This window comes from Pollicipes pollicipes, unplaced genomic scaffold, assembly GCF_011947565.3.
Source record: "Pollicipes pollicipes isolate AB1234 unplaced genomic scaffold, Ppol_2.1 Scaffold_5724;HRSCAF=6776_pilon_pilon_pilon, whole genome shotgun sequence".
Classification (NCBI taxonomy): Eukaryota; Metazoa; Arthropoda; class Thecostraca; order Pollicipedomorpha; family Pollicipedidae; genus Pollicipes; species Pollicipes pollicipes.
The window spans coordinates 25,599,685-25,615,138 of NW_023596746.1; positions in this window are offsets into that span (position 1 = coordinate 25,599,685).

Sequence of the window (15,454 nt, forward strand, 5' to 3'; positions counted from 1 at the left end):
AGCACCCAAACGATGGCAATCTTCCTGAAAATGTAGGGCCGCAATTCATCACGGCTGGAAATATACATTCAATGATGATCTTCAAAGTTCATCTTCCTAATATCCCAGCGTACTGCATGCACTTAACTACTTTACTTCATTTGCTTACCTGCTTCGCCCCGTCCAGGAACGTTGGAAACGAAAAGCTCTGATCCAGATAGGGCCTGATGACGAACAATTGGAGAAACACGTTCTTGGCCATCTTGACGAAGCTCGGAAACACAATGTGAGGGAAATCCATTAGGTCCCGCGACCCGGCCATGTCTGATGACATGGCAAGACGGGACTGAATGGGCCCGCTGGCAGTCAATGTCTGCGCCTGCGTGACCTTCGGGCGGCACATTGTGTGCAGCTGTCCCCTGTTTCCATTGCACCCTATGCCAGCCAGGTGCAACACGGCCGACGTTGCCTTGGCTTTCTGCAGCAGCGATTCGCTGCCTTTCAATGTCAACAGAGCCAGCTGTGCCGATCTTGCTCCCAGCACACTAATTTGCGTCATGCAGGACATCGTAGATCGGCGATGCCCCCCTTCTCGCTCCTCAGCTGCCTTTTATCTTCAGACTCCTGCAAGCGAAAGCACATGCTAATATTTAATACTACGTGAAAAACATGTTCAGACATGGTAATATGCACACGAAAAATCGCATAGCCCATGACCAAGGGTGCACACCGTCTGCTACGAGGGCAGCGACCCAGGGGGCGGGGGGGGCGGGGAGAGGGTGGGAGGCGAGGAAAGGGCATGTTTTATGTTTCTTCTGGATCAACCTCTGGTCATAAATGTCATAAATGCAGCCGGGCACACGGACTTTATGCTTCGCCTGGGTGACCTTGTAGGCTGCCACTCGACTTGATCTAGCTGATGCCATGCTAAGGACATTTGTTAATTTTATACATAAGTATGCATTCAGCCATGACATGACATGAAGGAAGATAGTAACTGGTTGGCATGTTTGAAGCACGATAGAAGGTGCTACAAACTCAGTGGTGGAGCATGCGTCCGAGACGCCACCTATATCCTAACCAAATAATACCTCCCAGTGGCTGCACTTGCTCTTGCTCGTATCAAGCGGTAAATAAAATGAGACGTCAGCATAAAAACTGCATCCAGTACACCACTGGCATCATTCACTTCACAAAGACTCATCCTGAGTTCCAGATGTTGATAGATAGGCCCATGGATCGTAAACCATGGGGAGCCCTTATATCAGTATCTGGTCAGGCGACCACGTGGGGTGATGACTAAGAGGGTCCATTACCTCACCTGACAACAGGGGCTGCAAGGTGCTTCTGTCCCTCCCCATCAGACTTCTGGGCCCCTTAACCAGGTCATTGACCATTGGCTTGGCACATCAAGAGCAAGGAGCATGTACCCCTGGACCCACATTGCTTGTGCCCCTGATGATGGCTACATAGCTCCAGTGGCATGGTGTTCAGCTGACACTGGCATTATGTGATGCCCATGAGTGCTTTATCAGCACATTGAAATTGTATTGTCACACAAAGGAATGCATATCAGTTTTGACAAACCATCAGTAATATTTATTGAATTATTGAATTGTTGACAGCAACCTCTTATCAAGATATGCATTGACATCAGTTTCAAGACCTTTTACTTTATTCAATGTAGATATATGACATGTTTAGCATGACAAACTTATTGGAAACATTTTGTTGACACAAATATTGCTATAGTAACATAGTAGATCTAAAAAGAGCTTCCTTTTTATGGTGTCTCCTCCATATCTACAGCTTGCTATCCACTAATTAACCTTGAGGTTCTGCTGAATGCCTCCTAGAAAAAAACATAATTTGCCAGCATCACTGGAAAAATGCTGCTAGCAATCCTGCAACACTCCACCAAAGGAACAACACATCTTGTGATACCATTAGTTTTCTCTAGATTGTGATTACATTGATACAGAATATCATAGTGTCAATCTTATGGTAAGCATAAGTCAGGCTCTTAGGCATCATGTCAGGTTAAAACTGACCCATTTCAACATGGCAAACACATATCCTTGCACAGAACTTCATTTGAGTGTTTGGGGAGGAACATAGGAAGAAAGATGGGATGCTGACCTATAACAGCAGAATTACTTGATGATAAAATGAATAGTTAAGAACCATGAAGCCTTCTTTACACTCCCGCTCCACAACACTGAAATCTTCTTTTTTTGTATGTGGGAGGCACAACAATCTAAAACAGTACAAGTGCACAACAATTGCACCACAATCTAAACTATTTCCATGCACAACCATCGGTGCATTTAGAACACTTCATTTAGGTAAATGGCCTTACTGCACAGTATTTGTAATATTCATTGAATAGTTATATCCTCGAGCCAGACAAGCCAGAGCCAGGGAAAAATGACCAGGGACCTTTAGACATCATGTTTACGATGTACCAGCACTAAATATTGGGGGTCACGAGCCAGCATTAGGCGAATTCATATCGACACTGAGGGCAAGAGCCTTACCAACAGCAGATAAATCGTCAGCCCTGCTTCCAATAACTCATCCGCGCCTAAATGCTGTGAATAATATGCCCCAAAACAATATCCACAAACCCAGCGCCGTGCCATCAGCTGCCTTAGCCTACAATAGCATTAAGTCTCGGCTGCGTCAAGACTGTATTTTTACATTTGATTTGTATCCAAGCCGCTAAAGCTTTTTTACCTAGAGACCTCCACGGGTATTTGGTGGTATTTTGTAGCCTGGGCACTTCTCTAATTTTGTTGAAGTTTCCAGGAACGGGACGCCCTGTGGTATGTCGTTTTGGTCTTGGCAAATTCAAAGTGGAAGTGGGTGGAGCGGTGGTTGGGCTGTGCATACATGCGCACCAAATCACAACTATAGGCATACACCGTCTTTGCAAGTGATGGAGCAGTTGCTTGCGTAGCTATTTAACACACGGCGATTTATTTAGAAGCGTCCTCTGCTTGGCATGCACATTCTATGTTTGCCGCATCATGGATACCTTAAATACCTTCTCATGTGACTCTTGGTGGATATGCGGCATGAAGATAAAGTGCGCGGCTAACTCCGCAGAGCTATAACAATAGGAACCAGGTGAAGCTATTACGCTGAGTGTAGATAAATAACGTGTCAATGGTGACTATATCGTCTAGCGTTGTAACCTCTTACTCGCATGATACCCAGTATAAGCGTTCCAAAGTGAGTCCAGTTCGATGCGCAGGATGTAGATATGAAGTTTTTTTCGCTCCCCGGAAGCCTCCACACGCACATTTCGTTGGCAGCTTATATAAAGACATGAAGACATCTGTCCGACAAAAAGCCGCGAGGACCCATCAAGGCTGGCCCAGCCTTGATCTACCTCATGTTCCGAACGCGCCCTCGAAAATAATGTTATTTGCTTGAATTTAGCTATAAATGAGATCTCCAGACTGATAGGACTTGTCCAGACGGTTTTTGAATGTTGCTAGGAAAGTACTCACTACAACTTTGTCGACCCATTCCAATGGTTCACTACTCTTAGACTAAATGGCATCTACCTCATCATAGCTCTACTCCTATCATTTGCTAAATGAAGCTGGTTTCCTCCATGCCTCAGCCTAATTCCCCGTGCTCCATGCAGATCTACCTTTCATGATCTTGTATACATGTTGTCCAATGACCCCAAACCCTGACATTCGACATCACCCGCCGATGTGCCGGCCCCGAGGTGTCTACATGCTTGGTTTACCGCCGGCCGGCTTAACACTCATTAGCCAATCTCGCGAAAAAGGGGAGCAACAGGCAGTGATGTCCGATCCGGGTGTGAAAGCGTGCAAAATGGCGGCATATCGACACCTTAAAAATGCCGGCATCGCACCCTGACTGCTGGTCTGGGCGCTGGTCAACTGGTCAAATGTTGCCACACGACCCAGTCTAAGCGACGTATTGCGTTATGAAACTGGATGATGTTGTCGCCACTCTAACAAGTGTGTGATCCCCATATAACATTATCTTGTATCAAACCATGTGCATGTGCGGCGATGTCGCAGAGATGTGCGGATATGGTGAATGGTTGCATTGGATTAAACCGGATCCAGTTGCCTGGTCGGCAGAAATTTTGAATGTTATCGTCCGTATGCGGGCATATACGGCTGAACGATGTTTATGCATCCGCGCAATACCATGACACTTTGGCGATGACATCTTATGTTTTCAGTGATGTTTTCCTTAACACGTTTTCAGTGATGGCATCACTGAGCACACATAGAGAACGTGGGGCAATGGTGACTTTCGGTCTGGTTGTGTGCGGCACTTGGCGCCACCACGAATTCCAACCGAGTTATGCCAGAAAGGGGACCATCACAGAGAAGGACCGAACCCTGCCATATTGGTGTGCTCGAGCTTGGACTTCAGACGTGCGAAGAGCTGGCGTCACTTATACCTAGTGGTCTAGCATCGGCACCGAACAATCCTAGGAATGCAGAACTTTCGCACTGCTCCTTCGCGCCTGGTGCTTGCTCCTCGCGCTTGTCCTACCGCTCCCGTTCTTGCCACTCCCACGGCAAGACCGGGAGAGCCCAATGAGAGAGGAGGGTGACAATAATGCTCCTCAAACACCATTCTAGCTTATTGCAGCTGGTTAGAGGTGTCCGTGCGGGTGTCCAACGCTGGCCACACGTGGCAGTTTGCGCCTCCTATCGTGTCGAGAGCGTCCGGCTCCGCTCAGGAGGACCGGCAGGGGGCAGCTGACCCCGCGGCGCCGGCATCGTCGGCAACAGTCTCCAGGGAGCGGATGGGTGTAAGCTCCAGGGTGCAGCGTGCATTTGCCGTGCTCAGCGCGTTCACGAAATGGCTGATCCGGACTGAGGGAGGGCTAGAGGCGCCTTCATGTTACGCGGGCACAATGGCACCAGTACCGGTCTGCATGCTATGCCACGTGGCTATCTGCAAGCCCGGGGGAGAAACACCACGCGCATCGGCCTTCATCCACGGTAGTGTTGCGCTTGCGCTGTGCCAACCTTCGTGGCCGGCCTCTTCTATCCGCTGGGCGACCGGCCAAAATGGCCAGAACTACGGAGCAGCAGATGGCCAACGAGCGGCTGCACCCTACAACATTGCTGAGACTGCGGCGCTGCAAATCGTGCCCTTGGATGATAGGACGATATGCAGCGACACAGACACACAGTGGCCTCTCCCTCAGTGGTGAAGGCCTTCTGCGTTTTTTTTTTACTGATGCACTGCTGTCATGGTCGTTGCGGAGTGTGGGGAGACTAGACTTTTTTCGAATGAAACATAAAGCGTGGCATACCAGGCGTTGGGAGATACGTTGGCCTATATGGAGAGACGATAGTACAGCTGGGCAGCTTTTGTTATAACTGGGCTCATTCAGGAGCTAATTTGACAGCGTCCGATGCCTAATGTGATGTTGCTTTCCCTATTTGTGTTCATGTGTGTGTCTCCTGTTCTGCATGTGTGTGTCCGCGTGATTGTTTCCCGGCTTCATTGAACAAAATATATGTAAGAGATGCAGAACGTAAAATGCGGGAAGTAGAAGATGGGTCTAGGAGACGGGAAGTTAACAGAATGTGATATGTGATAATGTCGACTTTTTTTGCCGTGCACAAGGCTAAATATTGGATGACTGCGAGCATGCGCGCACACGAGCAAGACTTGAGTCGTTCATCGGCTCGCAACGCCTCCGCGGTACCAAAGCGTAATGCTCGAGTTTCAAATTGACGAGGATTATGTCACTCTGCTCCTTCCGCCCTGTTCCAGTGTGAGATGCCGGTGTCTCCCAGCGCGTTGAATACGATATTGATAATTGCCACGAAGCAGGTGACTACCTTGTGCTGCCGTGGAGCTAGTCGAGAGATGGTTACGGAATGCGAATCCTGCGGGGAAATGGAAGAGTATCTAGCGGAAACCATTGTGGGTGGTGGTGGGGGCTGAGGCTAAGCCTCTCAATTTTTTAAAATCTTTATATTTTCAATAGGGAGGTTGGCTGTAAGGAAATCATAGACCTCCCTCGCCTTCTTCCCTCCCCCTCTTTCCCGCCGAAATGGGAAATACATCCATGTTCAGCATTGTTTCGGTTTATATTACGCCGCTGCACCACTTGTTTTTGTCTCCAAAAATGCTCCATACGTGGCATTTTGCTTCCTCAGAGGTGAAAAGCCGTTTAGCGATGATGCACCCTTTATACATGTAGCGCGCCTCCGCATTTAGTAGCATTCATCACCATCCGAATTGGCAGTGATCTGGCAATATGGAATCCCAGTCATCTAGAACTCCCAGGTTTATCTTGAGATCCCGCACTGACATATCCTTAGAAGAGGTTCTATACATTTGGCAGCCACAGCAACCACTAATGCCTTCCCTCCGGTTTCAAAATACTGAGCGCGATCCCTGGGACCGTGAGCGTGTCGGAGCCTGTTGTAGAACGCGATTAAAGGGTATGGATGCTGCCTTGCCTCGAGAAATACTCTGGGAATTCTCGGATCTTTAACGAGCGATCAGTGCAATCAAGGTCGCGTTGCCATCCGATGCGTCGAATTAAGAAATCCGGAATTAACATTTTATGCATTGCAATGTTATGCCCGGGCAAGGTTACGGATTCGCAATGATTGCAAGCTTCAACTGATTGTAGTATGGGAACACCCTCGTAACAGACGACATTTCCAATGGCATTACATGCCGATGATGAAGGTTTATTTATGTATTTGCACTTGAATCTGCACACACATTCTGGTGTTTAATTAGAATATGATTTTCCTGAACATTATCCCTCAAGTGAATGTTATATGTTTGAAGATATTATATCAGCCATCACATTTGATGGCATAGTCTCACTTGTAACTAAGTATACTTTCAGGTGAAAAAGACTGTTCTGGCAGCACAATTTCTTTTGAGTAAATATGCTGCTGAGTATGTCATTGATTGTCAGCCTACCCTGCACACCATTACTTGAAAGCCAATTGATGGTAGTTGAATCCAAAAATTGAAACCATGCTGATTGATGTCAGATATGAATGATGAATGCTGGGGTGACCTTGAAATGGCATGCACAATAGTTGCTCTGCACATCTTTGGTTAGGGTCATGCAACTCAGGAATGAGAGGGGCATTGGTCATAAGAAGGGCAGGACTGGAACTGCACCAAATCATCTTTGAAATGGCTTTTTCAGTTAAACCCACATAGAATCTGGGGAACACTCCCTTCAACAGGAGTGCATGGCTCATTAGCTGGATGATATGCCTCTAAAGAAGTAGAGATGATATTCTGCAGCTGAGGTTTGAATTAGTTTCTTTATTTAGGTTGGGCCTTCAGATTGAATAGATTGGGTAGATGTGATCAGTATCCACATTTTGATGTTTATATGACCCTTGGCCTCACTGCAAAATTGGGAATTTCTGTGCAACGGCCAGACTTTTGTGTGAAAAGCTGGATGGGCAGGCCACAATCCTCAGCGTGGTCAGTCTTCCCTTCTGGGATCTCCTGGGTTAGCTGCTGCCATTCACAGGTTGTCCCAGTCAGCCAAATAACAGGTGCCTAAAGTGTCTGGGACCCAACCTGCCATAGGGTGTCATTTTGAATGCAGACATGCTCTCTGGAAAATGAAGGCACTGGGATGAAATAAAGCTCATTAATGTATACTTGCTTGCTTTGTTCGATGACAGATGGTGGCCTCCCATTCTGTCTGCCATCTGGTGTTAACCCTGGCTTTGAGGACATCCTTGGTATGCCAGGCTTGGTTTCTTACAGATATTACATTTGCTTTCTTAACAATGGTCCAGAAGTAAGGCAAGCAAAACAGTGATGCCCCCAAAAGCTGCAAGATGATACCAATGATTGTCCTAATCTGTTTTCCCAGATGATCTTGCACATTGTTTATGATAATTGCCTTAAATATATGCTTGCCTGTCTGCTTATGTCATCTTTGGTTTGCAATGTGGGTGTTTGTTATTTTTGTTACCAAGAAAGCGTGGTGCAATTTTAAAAATGAAGTTTGAGCTTGAGTATCCCTCAGATGCCTGCCTCTGTTTCCTTAGTAAACACCTCTAATGTATTTGTGTGTTATTCCTCCTGTGTGCCAGCAGATGGAGCTGAGCGTGACAGCTGAGGTGGATCTGGGTCAGCTGTTGTCAGCGGCTGCTGGGCGGGCCCGACGCGTGGCCAGCTCCAGCCTGGACACAGAGGAAACGACCAGCGTGCTGGAAAACCGCCGGCGCCGGCGCCGCACAGCCGAGCTGACGGCGGCGCTGCTGCAGAAGGCGCGCGCCGACACCACCGCCGCCAGCCGCTCGGCGCTGGACAGCACGGCCTCGAGCGAGCCGAGCCTGTGCTCTGAGGCCAGCGCCGAGGAGCGGGCGCGCGCCTTCCTGGAGAGCAGCTGCGGCGGCCTCTCACTGCTGGACGCCAGCCTGCTGCTGCAGGAGCTGCGCTCGCCGGCTGTCCGCCGCACGCGCCACAGCACGCGCCGGCTCCTGCCAGCGGCCGCCGACGGCCGACTGCAGCGGCTGGGCGAGGACGGCGTGCGTGCCCTGCTGCTGATGGTGGACGAGCAGCTCGAGTCGTTCCGTGGCTCGCTTTCCGACAGCGACGACGAACCGTCGGTCGACGACACCGTGGTAGAGGCGGAATCAACACTAACCCCAGATGCAGAAGGCGGCGATGGACCGAGTCAGGAGCCAGCGGGGGACAGCAGCCGGCGGAGCTCGCCGTCCGACACGACCAGCGTGTCGTCCCCGTCGGGATCAGAGCCAGTGGGCGTATGGCCGGACCACAGCCGCAGTATCGTGGCCGGCAGTCTGGAGCAGGCGGCCGGCGGCCGGCGGAGCTCGCCGTCCGACACGACCGGCGTGACGGCGTCGCCGGGGTCGGAGCCAGTCGGCATGTGGCCGGACCACAGCCGCAGTATCGTGGCCGGCAGTCTGGAGCAGGCGGCCGGCGGCCGGCTGGGCTCGCGCCACTCGCTGCGGCTGTCATCGGCCGTGCCGCTGCTTCAGAGCACGCCACGCCGTTCCGGCCGGGTCGGCTCCTCCCAGATCTCGCTGCGGCTCGAGCAGTCGTCCGCAACGGGGGCCGATCCCTGCACCACATCCGAAGCTGATCTGGGCGCCGCAGGCGGTGCCGAACCGTGCAATTTGGCAGCGGAAGACCCTTCAGGGACGAGCGTGGGCAGACTGCCTCGTTACTCGCGCAGTGAAAACCGACCGATGGTACCACGCCTCCTGGAAGACTTAGCAGAGGTTATGGACGCTTCAGCTGACAGCGAGCTTCCTAGAGGCGAGGAGACAGCCGGCGAGCAGCGCTTCCCGTCCGCTGACACCACGTGGACGCCAGGCACGAGACTGTCCGGCGCGGCGACCGTCGCCGCCGCCGCCGCCCCGAGCCCACATGACGCCGTCCGCCGCAGGCTGCAAGACATGTCGCTGGCGGCAACGGACGGACCGCGGCTGGAGAGCTCGGCGCCCTCAGTCAGTCCGCCGGTCAGCGAGTCCGCGGCCGTCCCGCGCCGGCAGCGGGCGGCGGGGCAAGGTAGGGACGGTAATCGGCGCGCTGACCGGTCCGGCCGGCGGAGTGAGCTTAATGCCGACAGCTCGGCCAAGAGCCGGCGCCGCACGGCCGAGTTGACGGCGGCGCTGCTGCAGAAGGCGTGCGCCGACACCACCGCCGCCAGCCGCTCGGCGCTGGACAGCACGGCCTCGAGCGAGCCGAGCCTGTGCTCTGAGGCCGGCGCCGAGGAGCGGGCGCGCGCCTTCCTGGAGAGCAGCTGCGGCGGCCTGTCGCTACTGGACGCCAGCCTGCTGCTGCAGGAGTTGCGTTCGCCGGCTGTCCGCCGCACGCGCCACAGCACGCGCCGGCTCCTGCCGGCGGCCGCCGACGGCCGGCTGCAGCGGCTGGGCGAAGACGGCGTGCGTGCCCTGCTGCTGATGGTGGACGAGCAGCTCGAGTCGTTCCGTGGCTCGCTTTCCGACAGCGACGACGAGCCGTCGGTCGACGACACCGTGGTACAGGCGGAGTCAACACTAACCCCAGATGCAGAAGGCGGTGATGGACCGAGTCAAGAGCCGGCGGGGGACAGCAGCCGGCTGAGCGTGTCGTCCGACACGACCAGCGCGACGGCGTCGCCGGGGTCGGAGCCAGTGGGCGTGTGGCCGGACCACAGCCGCAGTATCGTGGCCGGCAGTCTGGAGCAGGCGGCCGGCGGCCGGCTGGGCTCGCCGCGCCACTCGCTGCGGCTGTCATCGGCCGTGCCGCTGCTGCAGAGCACGCCACGCCGTTCCGGCCGGGCCGGCTCCTCCCAGATCTCGCTGCGGCTCGAGCAGTCGTCCGCATTGCCCGAGGGCGGTACGGCACGTGCGGAGGCCGGCAGACGCATGGACGTCCCGGTGGACCCCTTGTCGCGGGCGCCGCGTTCCGGCCACGAGCACATGGATCTGACGCGCTCCGACCCTCACGAGCGCGCCTCTCGCGTCCTCGCCCGGTTCAGCCGGCACGCCGCCGTCTGCCGGCTCCAGCGGGGTCGATTCGTCGCTGGCGCCGGGCCTCGCGCTCTCACGGGCTGCCAGCCGTCGCTACCGGGGACTGCCACTGGGACCAGCTCGTTCCAGGCGCCGCGGCTGCGCTCGCCGCCGTCCGACGTCAGTTCGCTGGCCGGCGTCTCGGCGCTGTCGGCGCGCCGACCGGACCGCGACACGACGCTGGCCCGTCGACACTGGCTGAGCTCTCGCTGGCGGTGTGCGCCGATGCGCCGCGCCGGTCGTCGCACGTCGGCCGCTCCCGTCTGGTGTCGTCGGCTGTTAGTGATACGCTGCCGGAGGAGGGGTGCGACGAGCTACACAGCGTGGGAGAGGCGGGCAGCGGAGGCGGCCTCAACGACGTCGGTCGCGTCACTGGCGAGGACACCGAGGCAGGCGTGTCGGCAGAGCCCTCCGAGGAGGCGATACTGGTCGACGCCGGCGCGGCGTGTCTGAATCACACGCCGGGCGAGGAGGTGCGCCCCTGCCAGCGCGGTGTCGACGCCGACTCACTGACCTTCTCCCGGAGACTCGCGCTCGACGAAACCGGCTCGGCCCGGTGCTCGGCCGACTCGGCCGACCGGTGCTTGACCGGCTCCGCACTGGAGCGCAGTAATGCGGCGGCCGTGCCGTGCGTCCCGCGCGGCGGCGGCGGCCGCGCCGCCGGCAGCCGCAGGCCCGCGGGGAGCGGTTCGGACTCTGGACCGAGCAAGGTGGGCCGCTGCTCGCCTGCCGGGTCCGTGACCTTGTTCTCTGACGCGACGCTGGAGGAGGCCGGCGCGTACGGCGTGCGGGACGCGCCTGCCCACGTTCGGAGCATGTCGTCCTCGTTCGGAGGTGCGCTACAGCAGGCAGCCGGGGTTGGTGGCAGCAGCATGTCCTCTTCGTTCGGCCGTTCTGGCAGCGCTCCTTTCTGCACGGACGGCATGGCGGCGCCGGCTGCGGGAGGCCCGCCGTCCCAGCCCGTGCAGAGGCGCGGGTCCGGTCGAGTGGAGTCCGCCGAGTCCGACGCTGCAGTCTCTGAGGCCGGCGATCGGTTGGCGAGCGCCCCGCAGGCGAGAGCGGCGCTGTCTAGCGGCGCCCTGGTCCTGGACCAGAGCGGGGACAGCGGCGGCGGGTGGACGCCGACCACCAGTCTGTCCAGCGGCCGGCGCCAGCCGAGAGCGTCCGCCCGCCGGCGGCACCGTGGCCGGGCCTCAGGTGGTGACCTGAGCCGCTCTGGCCGGGCCTCAGGTGGTGACCTGAGCCGCTCTGGCCGGGCTTCAGGTGGTGACCTGAGCCGCTCTGGCCGGGCCTCAGGTGGTGACCTGAGCCGCTCTGGCCGGGCCTCAGGTGGTGATCTGAGCCGCTCTGGCCGGGCCTCAGGTGGTGACCTGAGCCGCTCTGGCCGGGCCTCAGGTGGTGATCTGAGCCGCTCTGGCCGGGCTTCAGGTGGTGACCTGAGCCGCTCTGGCCGGGCCTCAGGTGGTGATCTGAGCCGCTCTGGCCGGGCCTCAGGTGGTGATCTGAACCGCTCTGGCCGGGCCTCAGGTGGTTATCTGAACCGCTCTGGCCGGGCTTCAGTAGGCGATCTGGGCCCGTTCTGTCCGGGCCTCAGGTGGTGACCTGAGCCGCTCTGGCCGGGCTTCGGGTGGTGAATCCAGTGACCCTGACACGACCCTGGTGGGTGACCAGGGTCTCTTCAGCAAGACGCCGGCCGGCGACACAGTGTTCCTCGAGGACAGCGAGTCATGCGAGCCCGATGATGGTGCCGAGGCCACCGCGGCCGGCGACCCGTACCGGCTCAGTCTGGCCGGCGGTGACCCGCTGGCCGCCTCCGCACTCTTCGACGAGTTCTCGGGCGAGCTAGACGACTCCGAGCTCAGCGACGTGGACGACACACTGCCCGAGGAATACCCGGCACGGCGAGGGACGGCCGGAGGCCGGCGACCCACCCGCCAGGAGCGGTATGCCGCGCTCTTCCCCAACACCGTGACCGCCACCACCGCCGCCGCCGCCACTGCCAGCAACGCCGCCAGCGCCGCCCGCAGGCCGCCCTGCGCCCGCCCGCCTCGGGCGGGCCATGTGTTCGGGGCGCGCGTGCGGCTGTTTAAGGAGACGGACGCGGCCAACAAGCGCTGGTTTAAGGCGAGCGCGATGGGCCTGAAGGTCACCAGCGAGGCGCAGTGTGAGGTGAGTCACCCGCCCAAAATGACGACGAAGCCCGGCCGGGCCAATGATGCGGGCTTAAGTACGGGGTGGAAACATTTGTCGTGGTAACTTTGCGTTGCACTATAGCAGAACAGCACTTAAAAACTGTTGCTGCCCCGCGACTTACCGTATAATCCCCCTAACCTGAGTGATGGGCCTTAGATATGGCATCTGTTGCTTTATGTAACATGTCAAGGCGCACCAACATGATTCAGTTGCGTGTTAACCAGGCGCTCTGTGGCATCACTAGCTCACTAGGTGTGTATCACAAATTATTGCAAAAGTTCTATGTAGGATCCAAGTTATACAGGATACGATCTCATCATTCCAGGACCCGCCATCTGATTCCTGGGAGTTCCATTCATTTACAGATGGCGCTGCGGGGACATTGCATGTGGTGAAATTAATCTGAAATTAGTGATTGCTGGTATCGGCTGACATTGTATGGTACATGGGGCAGCTGAGTGCCCTGTCGATCATTCCGCCCACGGCCAGAACGCACGCCATGCACGCGTGCCGCGCTCGCTCTGACGCCGGCTGACCGTGCTCGTCGCCAGTTTGTGCGCGCCATCGAGCAGTACGAGGAGCTGGTGTTGGGCCAGCTGACCGAGGTGCTGGACGGCCGGCGCCGCGTCTCCACCGAGGACGTGCTGGAGCTGCTGCGCCGCGCGCACCTGGCGGACTCGCCGGAGCAGGTGCGCCAGCTGGTGCGGCGGCACCTGCCGGCCGAGGCGCAGCGCGAGCTGATCCAGGTGACGCTGGCCGGCGGCCGGCTCTACCCGCCCCAAGACCCGCTGGCTGAGCCGTGAGCCGGCCCGGCCAGCAGCGCGAGTGCTGGTCTCCACTGGACCGTGTGACCTGGGCCCTTGACTGGGCCGTGCGGCTGCCCTCAGCGGTCCCGTACTGGGCCGTGCGGCTGCCCTCAGCGGTCCCGTACTGGGCCGTGCGGCTGCCCTCAGCGGTCCCGTACTGGGCCGTGCTGCTGCCCTCGGCGGCCCTCGGCTGGGCCGTGCGGCTGCTCTCCGTGACCCTCGACTGGGCTGTGGTGCTGCCCTCGGCGGTCCCCTACTGGGCCGTGCTGCTGTCCTCGGTGGCACTCGGCGGCCCTCAGCTGCGCGCAATGGCCCTCGACTGAGCCGCGCGGTTGCTCTCGGCGGCCTTCGGTCGGGCCGCGTGGCCGCCCTTGGCGACTCTCGATTGGGCCGCGTGGCCGCCCTCGGCGACTCTCGATTGGGCCGCGTGGCGCGCTCGGCCACTCTCGGTTGGGCCGTGTGGCTGCCCTCGGCGACTCTCGATTGGGTCGTGTGGCGCGCTCGGCAACTCTCGGTTGGGCCGTGTGGCTGCCCTCGGCGATTCTCGATTGGGCCGTATGGCTGCGCTCGGTGACTCTCGATTGGGCCGTGTGGCTGGCCTCAGCGACTCTCGATTGGGCCGTGCGACCCGTACTTGGTCCGGAGTTTGCTATTCTTCTACGTGCCTGTCATCTCCTTGCTCTTGCGATGTGTGCTGCGTTGTTGATGTGTATCTGGCAGCGTCTGGTGACGTCCATAATGGCAATGGACAAGCAGGCCCGAGCAGCACGATAGTATAGAGCTTTACGTCTTGGTGATCACTTCCGCTACAGGTATGCCATATGCAGAGAGCTCCTGGCTCAATTATGTGGAGACGAATGCTACGAATAAACTGGACTTCTTGCCATATTTTTTCTGAGTAATTACGCTACGAGGAATATGTTATGTTTGTTGGCTCCCTATAGGAGCATAGGCTGAAAGAACGCAATGCTGCGTTCAACAGTTTAACGGGAAACAGAGCCAGTGGTAGGCACACCCAGTACGATCACAAATTCTGGTCGTCTGTTTATTTGAAAACTGCATAGCGTAAGCTGGGTTCTGGGGCGATAGTGCGGACACAATGTGGAGATAGCGCAGGCTTGGAAGTCCAAACCTTACGCTGCGGTTTACCATTGGTTCTGCCACCTCGCTGCACTTGCGCCCAAGCGCAGCGGTGAGCGTGGTCGGGGCGGCAAGTTCATCGCCATTTGGCGGCCCGTCCGAGTTGTGAACTCTGTGATGCGGTTCCGCCAACATCAAATTTGTATTTGTGCTCAGTCGGGGTAGCCTGTTTTGCAGTTAGAAGTCGTAGGCACGCGTGCGCGCGACGCCAGGCTGATTCAGCTTGAACCTGATTTTATACCGATTAGTTAAGATTGGTTAAATACGGGACTGGGTGCAGATGTTCTCCAAACTATGTCATCGATCACCCGGCTCCGCCCCCGGTCTCATTCTATCCCCAGTCATCAGGTGGTGGCTCTGCCCCTGTCATGCCTAATGCCAGATGTGGTTCGGTCACATCAACGTATATACTTGAATGCAAGCAATAACGAGTGTGAAAAATTGTGGTGCAGAGCGCGAACACGCCGTTTTGCACACAAACTCAGTACCTGCGGTGTCATTTACACTCATCGTTCGTTTAATCGAGGATTAGGAGCGCATCCGGTCGAGAAATAAGCGGGCATTTTCGAAGGTCGGAAAGAACGGCAGCTACAACATAGTGTGAATTCAACAGCTGAAAGAGTTTGGATGCAGTGACGAATTACGTTTCAATTGCGCACGTAGAAAGATGTGCCATTTTCCTCTCCCAAACAGAAATGGCGCCGAACAACAAAGTTATGGTTAGTTGGAACAATGGTTAGCTGGGACCCGTGCGCGAGACAGCGGGTCACGAGACGTCTGCAGCACAAGAAGGCGGAA